Below are 11,767 nucleotides of genomic sequence, written 5' to 3' on the forward strand. Positions count from 1 at the left end.
TGTCGCCGGTGGCTCTTTGGGTCTTTATGGGTTAATTTCCAAATCAACAAATATTGAGAGGTTATACTAGTCCAGGTGAATAGAGCTGAATAAACATATGTGTTGGTTTAGAAATGCTGAGATTCACAGCTTGGAAAAAAAAAAGTACAATAGTACCATTTATTATTGCAGAATAAATAAACCGAGGGCTACGTGTCCAACAGGGCGCCACGGCTGTACCACTGGTAATGATGGTACTTTCCACTAATGAACACCTTCATTTCATGCCATATGACCTTCACTTTCTATGAGTCATGCTTTGTGTTTTTTCTTTCTTTTTCTTTTTCTCACACTTGAACTTATCACGGCTTCATCCACCACCTACTCATCCTTCATTTGCAGGTTGAGGGAAAAAAAAAGTCAATAGAACAGGTTAATCAGAATGTTTAATTATGCAGGAATTATCCGATGGAAGGAGTTTACTTATTTGCTTAATTAAATCCAAGTGGTTTTCCAGGTTTATTTTATTTTATTATATTTTATTTTATTTTTTTATTTTGTTTTATTATTTTATAGGAGGTAGAAGCACAGGAACACTTCTGTCCTCTATCTATCTATCTATCTATCTATCTATCTATCTATCTATCTATCTATCTATCTATCTATCTATCTATCTATCTATCTATCTATCTATCTATCTATCTATCTATCTATCTATCTATCGTTCTATCGTTCTATCTATCGTTCTATCTATCGTTCTATCTATCGTTCTATCGTTCTATCGTTCTATCTATCGTTCTATCGTTCTATTGTTTGATCTATCGATCTATCTATTGTTCTATCGCTCTATCATTCTATTGTTCTATCTTTCTATCTATCTATTGTTATGTCTATCATTCTATCTATCGTTCTATGTATCGTTCTATCTATCTATCGTTCGTTCGTTCGTTCGTTCGTTCGTTCTATTGTTCGATCTATCGATCTATCTATTGTTCTATCGCTCTATCGCTCTGTCATTCTATTGGTCTATCTATTGTTCTATTTTTCTATCTATCTATTGTTATGTCTATCATTCTATCTATCGTTCTATGTATCGTTCTATCTATCTATCGTTCTATCTATCTATCTATCTATCTATCTATCTATCTATCTATCTATCTATCTATCTATCTATCTATCTATCTATCTATCTATCTATCTATCGTTCTATCTATCGTTCTATCTATCGTTCTATCTTGTTCTATCTATCTATTGTTCTTTCTATCGTTCGTTCATCATTCGTTCGTTAGTTCATTCGTTAGTTCTATTGTTCTATCCTTCTATCTATCGTTCTTTCTATCTATTTTATTTTATTTTATTTCATTTCATCCATAACATTCATGCCCTCTGCTGTCCTTTTACCTAAGTGCGTACTGTGTCAACTTATTTTAAAGTGTTGTCTTTTCAATAATTATCGGTGGAGGAATGACTGACTCGGACGCGTTACCTTATTGTGTCAAATAAATCACATCTCCATCCACTTGCTAATGAGATTACATGAAAACAGAAACCGTCTCGCTGTGCGTTACCCGACGACGCCGTCTTTTGCGCCTTGTTGCTCATTAAGCCACAGCATCTTTGTCCTCTGAGCCCCGGGTCCGTCTGATGTTTCACCTGTTATTGTCCGCCGCTCCTTCAAAGGACTCTTTAACTAGCTGTAACTGCTGCCATAGGGGAGGGAGGGGGCGCAGAAGAAGGTGCAATCCAATGATCAGATGGGTTTTTGGTTTTTATTTTGATTAAAATGGAGGCTATTTAAAAGAGGTGCTTTCATGTCAGCGGGGGCAGATGGACTAATACGTTCCGAGTCACTGATCTTGGAGTGATGAATCGTGCAGGGTGGGGGGGGGGGGGGTGTGTGTGTGTGTCTATAATATCTACATTTTTATTTATTTATTGCATTATGTATTTAAAACGTCATGTCCATACATATAATTTAAGCAGTCACCTATTAAGTACCTCAGCAGCAGTAACTGACATTAACCCTTTATAAGGCAAGTGACTATTTTTGGTCATTTACACACATATTACAAGAAAGTGACAGCAACAGTTACAGTGAGACCACATTAGTTTTCTTTTTTTTTTTTTTTCTTTTTTTTTTTTTTTAAATCATTATTATCACTGCAGTACCCAAAACAAAGGCCACATTAACCCTTTATGAGGCAAGTGACTGTTTTTGGTCCTTTCCACACACATTACAAGAAAATGACAGAAAAAGTTCCAGTGAGGACAGTGAGTCAGAAATCTCAGGTCCAACGTGGTCTGCAGGGTCTGTAAGGTCCACCTCTGCATGAACAGTGAGTGTACCTGATTTGTTAGGTACCATGAAGTAATGGTACTAATGTAAGGAATGATGTTCAAAGGGAGAATGTGGATGTGGACGGGGGTCTGGATCAGCACTGATGGTGGTCTAATGTTCTAAAATACATTTTAATTTCACTTTACATGTATTTTTCTTGTATTCTTTGCACATACTTGGATTTTATTGTTTTTTTGTTTTTTTTTGCCACTTATATGTAAGGAACCAAATATGGTAACTTCATTAAAACCCTTTATAGTTCACTCAGAAATACTGTGAAAATAAAAATTTCAACCTTAGTCTGTTATTGGAAGACATAACAAGACCATTACTTTTATGACATTTTTTAAACTGTATTATGTCGAAAATCAAGATCAATCAAGTTACCATATTTAGTTTCTTACTTATAAGTGGCAAAATATAAATAAATAAATAATTAGAGATAATGTGTATGTTGACAGGTTCTAAAATACATGTTCCTTTCACCTTATATGTGTTTTTCTTGTATTTTTTATACAAACTTCTTGGATTTTATTGGGGTTTTTTTTTGGGTTTTTTGCCACTTATACGTAAGAAACCAAATATGGTAACTTCAGTAACCCTTTATTGTTCACGCATAGAAATACTCTGAAATTCAAAATTTCAACCTTAGTCTATTATTGGAGGACATAAGACTATTACTTTTATGATATTTTTATAAATTGTATTGTTATGTAGAAAATGAAGTTACCGTATTTGGTTCCTTACCTATAAGTGGCAAAACAATAAATAAATAATAAGGGATAATATGTATGTTGACAGGTGTCTGGATCAGCACTTATGTTGGTCTTATGTTCTGAAATACATGTTCCTTTCACCTTACATGTGTTTTTCTTATATTGTTTATCTATATTTATTGGATTTTTCTTTTTTTTTGCAACATATGAGCAAGGAACCAAATATGGTAACTTCATTAACTTTCATTTTCTACATAATAAAAAAAATTGAAAAATTTCACAAAAGTAATAAAGTCTTGTTTGACCTCCAATAACACACTAAGGTTGAAATTTTGAATTTCAGAGCGCTATAAAAAGTTATTATTTTCATGTATTGCTGCACAGGAAGAAGTGTTTTTGTGTCTTTTTGATATCCTTTTGAATACGTTTGCAGATACAGTCCTCTGGGAAATAGAAGAAACTTAAGATATTATATTGTTCTCTTCTAATTCTCTTAACCTCGCACACTTGGATTTATTATTTTTTGTGCCGCATATGGGCAAGGAACCAAATACGGTAATTTCACTGACCTTGATTTTCTACATAACAATAAAAAATGTTGAAAAATTTCACAAAAATAAAGTCTCGTTATGTCCTCCAATAACACACTAAGGTTGAAATGTTAAATTTCAGACTATTTCTATGAGTGAACTATAAAAAGTTTTTTATTTTCATGAATCGCCGCACAAGAAGAAGTGTTTTTGTGCCTTTGTTAGCATTAAAAATAGATCTTTGTCATTATTCAGGTGTGTATTTCCCTTTATGTTTATGTTGGACCTAAACTGATGTCCTTTTAAATATGTTTGTGGATACAGTCCTCTGGGAAATAGAAGAAACCTAAGATATTATATTGTTCTCTTCTAATTCTCTTCAATTTAACCTCACACACTTAGATTTTTTTTTTTTTTTGTCACATATGGGCAAGGAACCAAATACGGTAACGTCATTAACCTTCATTTTCTACATAACAATAAAAAAACTTTATTAATTTTCTGAAAATTTTCAAAGTCTTGTTTGACCTCCAATAACACACTAAGGTTGAAATGTTGAATTTCAGAGCACTATTAAAAGTTAATTATAATTTTCATGTATCGCTGAACGGGAAGAAGTGTTTTTGTGCCTTTGTGATATCCTTTTGAATACGTTTGTAGATACAGTCCTCTGGGAAATAGAAGAAACTTAAGATATTCTATTGTTCTCTTCTAATTCTCTTAACTCTGTAAAGCCTGAACCACTAAATCATTGAGAGAAAATTCCAGTTCTTTGAAACTGGAGCCTTTTTTGGTCCTTCCGAACAACCAAAAAAAAATTACTTTTTTAAATATCAATTTCCATGTATGACTTTTAATTTTGTATCATATTTGATACATCGCATCTCAATGCTCAAATATTATTATTTTTGAACAAACAAAAACATAATAGAACACAAACATGTCTAACAAATTTGTAATTCCTTTTCAAAATTGCCAAAGTTCTTCTTCCTTCTTCATTAATGACACCCTTGTAGTGTCACTGGAAAGGCCTCTGGTGAATGAACTCCTCCCCCTGGTGGATTGCATGTATCTAATTGTATACATCAGGTTTTTCAAGAAAAAAAAAATCACACTGATCATGTAGAGGGCTTCAAAACTCATGTATGATACATTGTATGATACATTTGGCGTTATAGGGTTAACCTTGTTCACTTGGATTTATCATTTTTTGTGCCACATATTGCCAAGGAACCAAATACGGTAACTTCATTGACCTTGATTTTCTACATAACAATAAAAAACTTTGAAAAATTTTACAAAAGTACTAAAGTCTTGTTGTGTCCTCCAATAACGCACTAAGGTTGGAATTTAGAATTTCAGAGCGTTATAAAACGTTAAACATTATTTTCATTTATCGCTGCACAGGAATAAGTGTTTTTGTGCCTTTGTGATATCCTTTTGGATACATTTGTGGATACAGTCCCATGGGAAATAGAAGAAACTTAAGATATTCTATTGTTCTCTTCTAATTCTCTTAACCCTTTAAAGCCTGAACCATTAAATCATTGACAACTGGAGCCTTTATTGGTCCTTCTGAACAACCAAAACATTTTTTTTCAAATATCAATTTCCGTTTATGAGTGTCAATTTTGTATCATATTTGATACATCTGGTCTCAATGCTCAAATATTATTATTTTTGAACAAACAAAAACATAATATAACACAAACATGTCTAATAAACTGGTAATTCCATTTCAAAATTGTCAAAGTTCTTCCTCCTTCCTCATTAATGACAGTCTTGTAGTGTCACTGGAAAGGCCTCTGGTGAATGAACTCCTCCCCCTGGTGGGTTATCTGTGTATTGCATGTATCTAATTGTATACATCAGGTTTTTCATGAAAAAAAAATCACACTGATCAGTAGAGGGCTTCAAAACTCATGTATCAAATATGATACATTTGGCATTATAGGGTTAACTTTGTACACTTGGATTTATTATTTTTTATGCCACATATTGCCAAGGAACCAAATACGGTAACTTCACTGACCTTGATTTTCTACATAACAATAAAAAAACTTTGAAAAATTTCACAATGATAATAAAGTCTGGTTATGTCCTCCAATAACACACCAAGGTTTAAATGTTGAATTTCAGAGTATTTCTGTGAGTGCTCTCTAAAGGGTTAACAGCCACATTTTAATCGTGCCACAAACAGAATGAGGGTTAAGGACAGGTACATTAATTTTAATAAATAATTTCCGTTGCCCACTCCAACACATGGCAGCAGTCTCATTTATCTCTTCATTTTTGAGATAAGAGGAATGAAGCCAGAAGGGGAACATGTGATACCTGCGGCAGGTGTCTGAACCTGCCACCAGAGATTTGCTTTTTTTTTTTTTTTTTTTTCATCTTCTGCCCGCAAGAAACTATCAACGCTGCACAGAGAACCTGAAATTGAAAGATAAAAACTAAGGGTTTTTGGTGTGCTTTAAATAAAACCAGTCCCCATTTGGTACCTCTACTGGGTTGTTGTTTTGCCAGTATTATTTTAATGATAATCCTTTTTTTTTTTTTTTTTTTTTTTTTAGTATCTTTCTCAGTACTGCATAAATCAGGGGAAAACAACTTCGCATGTATTTTAATTAAAGCAGCTTGGGAAGAAACACAGGTACACGTTAATAAATGCACACCTTTTTCAGTGACATTTGAGTGAAGTGCTCAGATTCATTACTGCTTTCTCACTCACAGTCAACACTAAATTCATTGGGGGTACTTTACTCTCAAATGTGCAGTCTTCCTCACAATTCTTAGTGAAACTTTAAATCAGGATGCATTAGAGGCTCGACTGTGACATTTTAATCACTCTGTGAAACTAACTTAGGTGTGGAAGATCTGTCTAATACTGTAAATGAGGCCTGGTCCTGGTCGAAAAACGAGACCGGAGCTGAAAGCTAATTTGTTCTGGATGTTTAAGCTTTAGCTCTGCATGCAACTGATCACTGTATATACACAGTCGTGGAAAAACTTCTTAGACCACCCTTGTTTTCTTCAGTTTCTTGTTCATTTTAATGGCTAGTACAACTAAAGATACATTTGTTTGGACAAATATAATGATAACAACAAAAATAGCTCAGAGGAGTTTAATTACAGAGCTGATACCTAGACATTTTCCATGGTTTTCTTGATAATAACCCTAACCCTAAACACAGAACTGAAGTCACACAGCACAGCCCCGCCCACCTTCTCCAGCCTCCAGCTCAAAAAACACCATAAAACAACATATAAAGCATTTAGAACAATAAGTCCTATTCTATACTATATGCCACAGGTGTCAAACATACGGCCCAGGGGCCAAATCTGGCCCGCCAAAGGTTCCATTCCGGCCCACAGGATGAAAGTGCAAAACTTCACCTGAACAGTTAAGGTTGTCAAAAATCCTTTTGGTTCAGGTTCCACATACAGACCAATGTGATCTCCAGTAAAAATAACAACACAATAACCCATAAATAATGACAACAACAAATTTTCTTTGTGAAAAATTATGTGGGAAAAATTACAGTGAAAAAAATAACATTACACTGTGAAAATATTTACATTTATAAAACTATTCTTTCACATTAAAACACAAATTAATACATAAAAACAAAGATGAACAACCCAAAATTTGCAATGTGCAATTTTAACACTATTCTGCCTGTTATTAAATGTTTTGTGCATTTATGGATCCACTGTGATCTGTAGTTGTGTTAATAATAACAGATGCAATATTGTAGAAATTGTTCAAATTTTAGTTCCAAACTCCAAAATTTTAACAATATTCTGCCTGTTACCAAATGTTTATGTAACACTTTGTGTAAATGCACATGTATAAATAATAAGTCGAGGCATAATATTGTTCAAATTGCACAAATTTTTCAAATGAAATTTCTGTTTTTTTAGGTTATTCACGTCTTTGTTGTAAAATTTAAATATTTTCATAATTTAATTGGGGTTTTTTTTGTTCTAAAACAAAAAGAAAAACTTGGATTTGCCATTATTTAAAGGTTATTAAGTCATTATTTTACTGGTCTGGCCCGCTTGAGATCAAATTGGGCTAAATATGGCCCCTGAACCAAAATGAGTTTGACACCCCTGCTATATACTATCGCTAATTTGTCATTTCTTCCATCAATTGCCACAGTACTGTGGTAGCAAAATGCACAAAAGAATGCAATGAAGTACACGCCATACATCACCACAGTACTGTGGCAACAAGAGGATAACGAGTTCATGGAACAGTATCCATGATTGGCTCTAGTACAAATTCTAACATTTGATTGGCTCTGTGGCAATAGACAAATGATACTTTGTGCCACAGTACTGTGACAGTAGCCATTGCCATTTAATTATACATTAATATAAATACATTTAATGTATATACACAGTCGTGGAAATAATTATTAGACCACCGTTGTTTTCTTCAGTTTCTTGTTCATTTTAATGCCTGGTACAACTAAAGGAACATTTGTTTGGACAAATATAATGATAAGCTCAGAAGAGTTTAATTTCAGAGCTGATATCTATCCATTTTCCATGGTTTTCTTGATAATAACCAAAATCATGTAAGGATTCTGTTGGGTTTCTGTAGAATTGACTTAGAGTCTGGTTTTGACCAACTCTATATATAAAATGTCAAGAGATAACTTTCTTGTGATCTGGCGCTATATAAATAAAATTTGATTGATTGAGTGATTTAATTGGTTTTCCCCTGTAAGTCGCTTTGGAAAAAAGCGTCTGCCAAATGCGTAAACATAAACATAAACATAAACCCTTAGGGGTCTGAGCTTATTTTGACTGTTTTTCAGTACTTTTGATTTTACCTTTATATACTATATAAAAAAATGTTTACTATACCCATGTTTGGTATCTTCTTTTTCCATTTATATCATCTGCCTATTATTTTTTCACTTTAACCGACTATATCAACACAAAACGACTAAAAACACAAAAAATATAAAATTCAAATTGAAAAATGTATATAATTTATTGCATAAATAACACAAAAATGCTTAACAAACCATCCAGACCACTCAGGTCATCTGGTGCAGGTCTGCTCTGTGTTCCCAAAGTCAGAACTAAACATGGAGAATCAGCGTTCAGTTTCTATGCTCCGTATATCTGGAACAAACTACCAGAAAATATCGGGTCTGCTGAGAGTCTGAGTTCTTTTAAGTCCAGGTTAAAGACTCACCTGTTCACTGCTACCTTTGACTAAAAGGCTTTTGACTTTTTAAATTTTATATTCTCTTTGAAACTCTGCACTGCAACTTTTACTTTAATATGTGTGTGTTTTCATTTTTATTTTATTTTATTTTATTTTGATTTTATGTGTTGTTTTCTTACTCGCTGTTTTTAATCACCTTTTATATGTTTCTTTTATAATGTTTTAAATGTGTTTATTTTTGTTTCTTTTATTTCAATGTCCTGTATGAAGCACCTTGAATTGCCTTGTTGCTGAAATGTGCTGTACAAATAAACTTGACTTGCCTTGCCTTTTCAAAGACTTTGAAAATGAATATTGGTTCCAAATATTAGGCATATACAATTAAAATTGTATTAAATTAAAACTACACTCAGATATTTGACAGAAAAGCATATCTTTACATTGGTGCCCCACACACACACACACACACACACACACACACACACACACACACACACACACACACACAAATGCCTTCTGTAATATAATAAATGAATCCATAAAGACCTCAAACTATTTTTGGGTCGACTTCCAAATGAATTTTTCTCTACATTCAACCTTTTCTAAGAGGTTTATTATGACAATTTTCTTTGCATTTAGCATTTTTCTGTAAAAATCAGTTTTTTTTCTTATATTTAATTTACTTAACATGTGTTTTAAAGCTCAGAGTAAATTCAAAGATTATAATATCAAAGCATAGAAACATTAACTGAACATAAAAACATCTACACAGGTTTTATTGGTGAATCAATAGTTGCTTTTCCTTCAGACATATGCTCAAAATTTTACCGATATTTACTAAATGTTGAAAAAACAGAAGTGTGTAATGTTTTTTCCATTAAATCACAAATGTGATGATTTGTTTATTTATTATCACGAGATGACACAAGAAGTCATTCCATAAACATGGCGACCAACGCAAATGTGTTGATTTACAGATATATTCATTATTATCATATTTTGCCCCTCTATCTCGTACTAAATTAAAAAATGATTCGGTTTCCTGGTGTGTCCACACATACTGCGCCATGTTTCTTTTAAAACTCTTCCTCTTCGCTTGTTGTAACGTCCATCAACATCATTTTTTTTTTTTTAGTCATCTGACTCTAGTTGCTGAAAAAGGTCTTTCCGTTGCAGTTTTGTGTGATATACCATTTGCGCTACGCCCGAAAAACCCACCTCTGCCAGCACAAAAACTTTTAATCAAAAAACGAGAGTTTTGGTGAAATTGTCGTCTTTCCATCAGGTAAATTTTTAAGCGCAAGTTATATTCGCACAATTTGAGGGTCAATGGAAAAGCGGCTAATGTTGTAGAAGACGTTCACTACGGAGTCTCTGAACGTCCAAATAGGTCGTGTCTGACAGCAATGACAAGCTAGAAACTGCATTTTTGCCTTAATTATTTACATGTATTGAAAAGATTAATGGTTCAACAGTCATTAAATATTTTAGATCGGTACATGCTTTTGGTTACTAGTGACTATTTACGTGTTTTCAGGTTAAAAAAAACAAAACATAAGTACAAACATGCACTTAAACAGTAAATTTAATAATTTCTAGCGGCATTGTACCCGTGGTGCCATTGTAGGATAGCGTGAGAGGCTAAAATCAACCAGCATACCTCACAACATTTTTTTTTTTTTTTATTAGTGATAATTAACAAGACAATGTGGACAGAAAAATAACAACACATAAACAAAGGGAAATTCAAACAAACAAACAAACAAACAAACAAACAAACAAACAAACAAACAAACCAAAAACAACAACAATGACAGAGTATTGCCAACAAAAACAACAACAACAACGTCATATTACAATGAAAAAGATCATAAACGTAAATAGCAACTAAACCATATAGCTTGGTTAGGGGTGATAAGGAAAAGGGGAAGAGGGGGCTGTGAATGAAAGTGAGAAAGAGAGAGGGAGGAGTGAGGGGGGAAATAATAATTGTTGTAATAATACAAAAATACTTAATAATAATACCTGTAGCCTAATTTGCTAGAATTATTGTGGCGGCGGTAGCGGCGGAGGCAGTCACAATACAACGAGTTAAATAATTTAATATTTGTAATAATGTATTTGTATCAGTTACTATCTGTTTTGAGCTTATATGAATCAATTTAAATTAATATGGCCACCTCACAACATTTGAATACGGACATAAACTTGTGCGTAGTAGATAGTCAGGTAATGTTTCTATTCATTTGGTGAGTTTGGTGGCGATCGGGCCTGTGAAGGCTGAGGAAAACCTGTACAAACGCCCTCCTGTGCTGCAACATCAATCACACATTGATGGGACACGGGGCCGAAACGTCCATCATATAGTAGGATTTCTACTGCATTTCCATGTTGTTAGTACCAGTTGTTCTTGCTCTTAAACATCTCATTAAATAGTGTTTTTCCTCTGTGGTCAAATCTCCCTCTTATCTGTTTTTCCTTCTTTTATGTTTCTACATCTGACATTCACTGCTCTATACAGTTATATTTTTAATGTGGTACTATTCCATCCATGTAGGTTGAAATCGATGTAAAATGAGAATAATCAATTCAATGAAAATACGCCTGCTTTAGAATGTAAAGAGTCGAAAGTACAGATATTTATGTGTGTGTGTGAGTTTACTTCCTGCCTCTGTAAATAATTCAGGAACAGTTTAAGTAGTAGTTAAACATTCCATTAGTACAAGTTGGGACCGATAGTAGCTGTTCAAATGACGATTCTCAACTGGAAATGCAGACTTTGATATGAAAAAAATTGCAACCACCAAGACTTAAACCTGACAGACTGATCTTCATGAAAATATGGACTTGTGTTTCTGTCAACTAGATATTTCCAGTGTTGTAAAAATGATGCAAAAGACAACAAAGAGACATGACTGACAGCCTAAGCTTCCACAAACTAGAGAAAAAAACTATACTTTGGATGGAACTCAATTATATTTTATATGATTTGATAAAATTGTGACTCACATCATGG

The 11,767-nt window shown here is 33.4% G+C and overlaps 1 protein-coding gene across 1 annotated transcript in view; it reads right to left on the reverse strand.

Moving 5' to 3' along the window:
* hs3st2 (heparan sulfate (glucosamine) 3-O-sulfotransferase 2) overlaps positions 1 to 11,767 on the reverse strand; it is a 107,197-nt gene that overhangs the window by 20,781 nt on the left and 74,649 nt on the right.

This window comes from Sphaeramia orbicularis, chromosome 8 (assembly GCF_902148855.1).
Source record: "Sphaeramia orbicularis chromosome 8, fSphaOr1.1, whole genome shotgun sequence".
NCBI lineage: Eukaryota > Metazoa > Chordata > Actinopteri > Kurtiformes > Apogonidae > Sphaeramia > Sphaeramia orbicularis.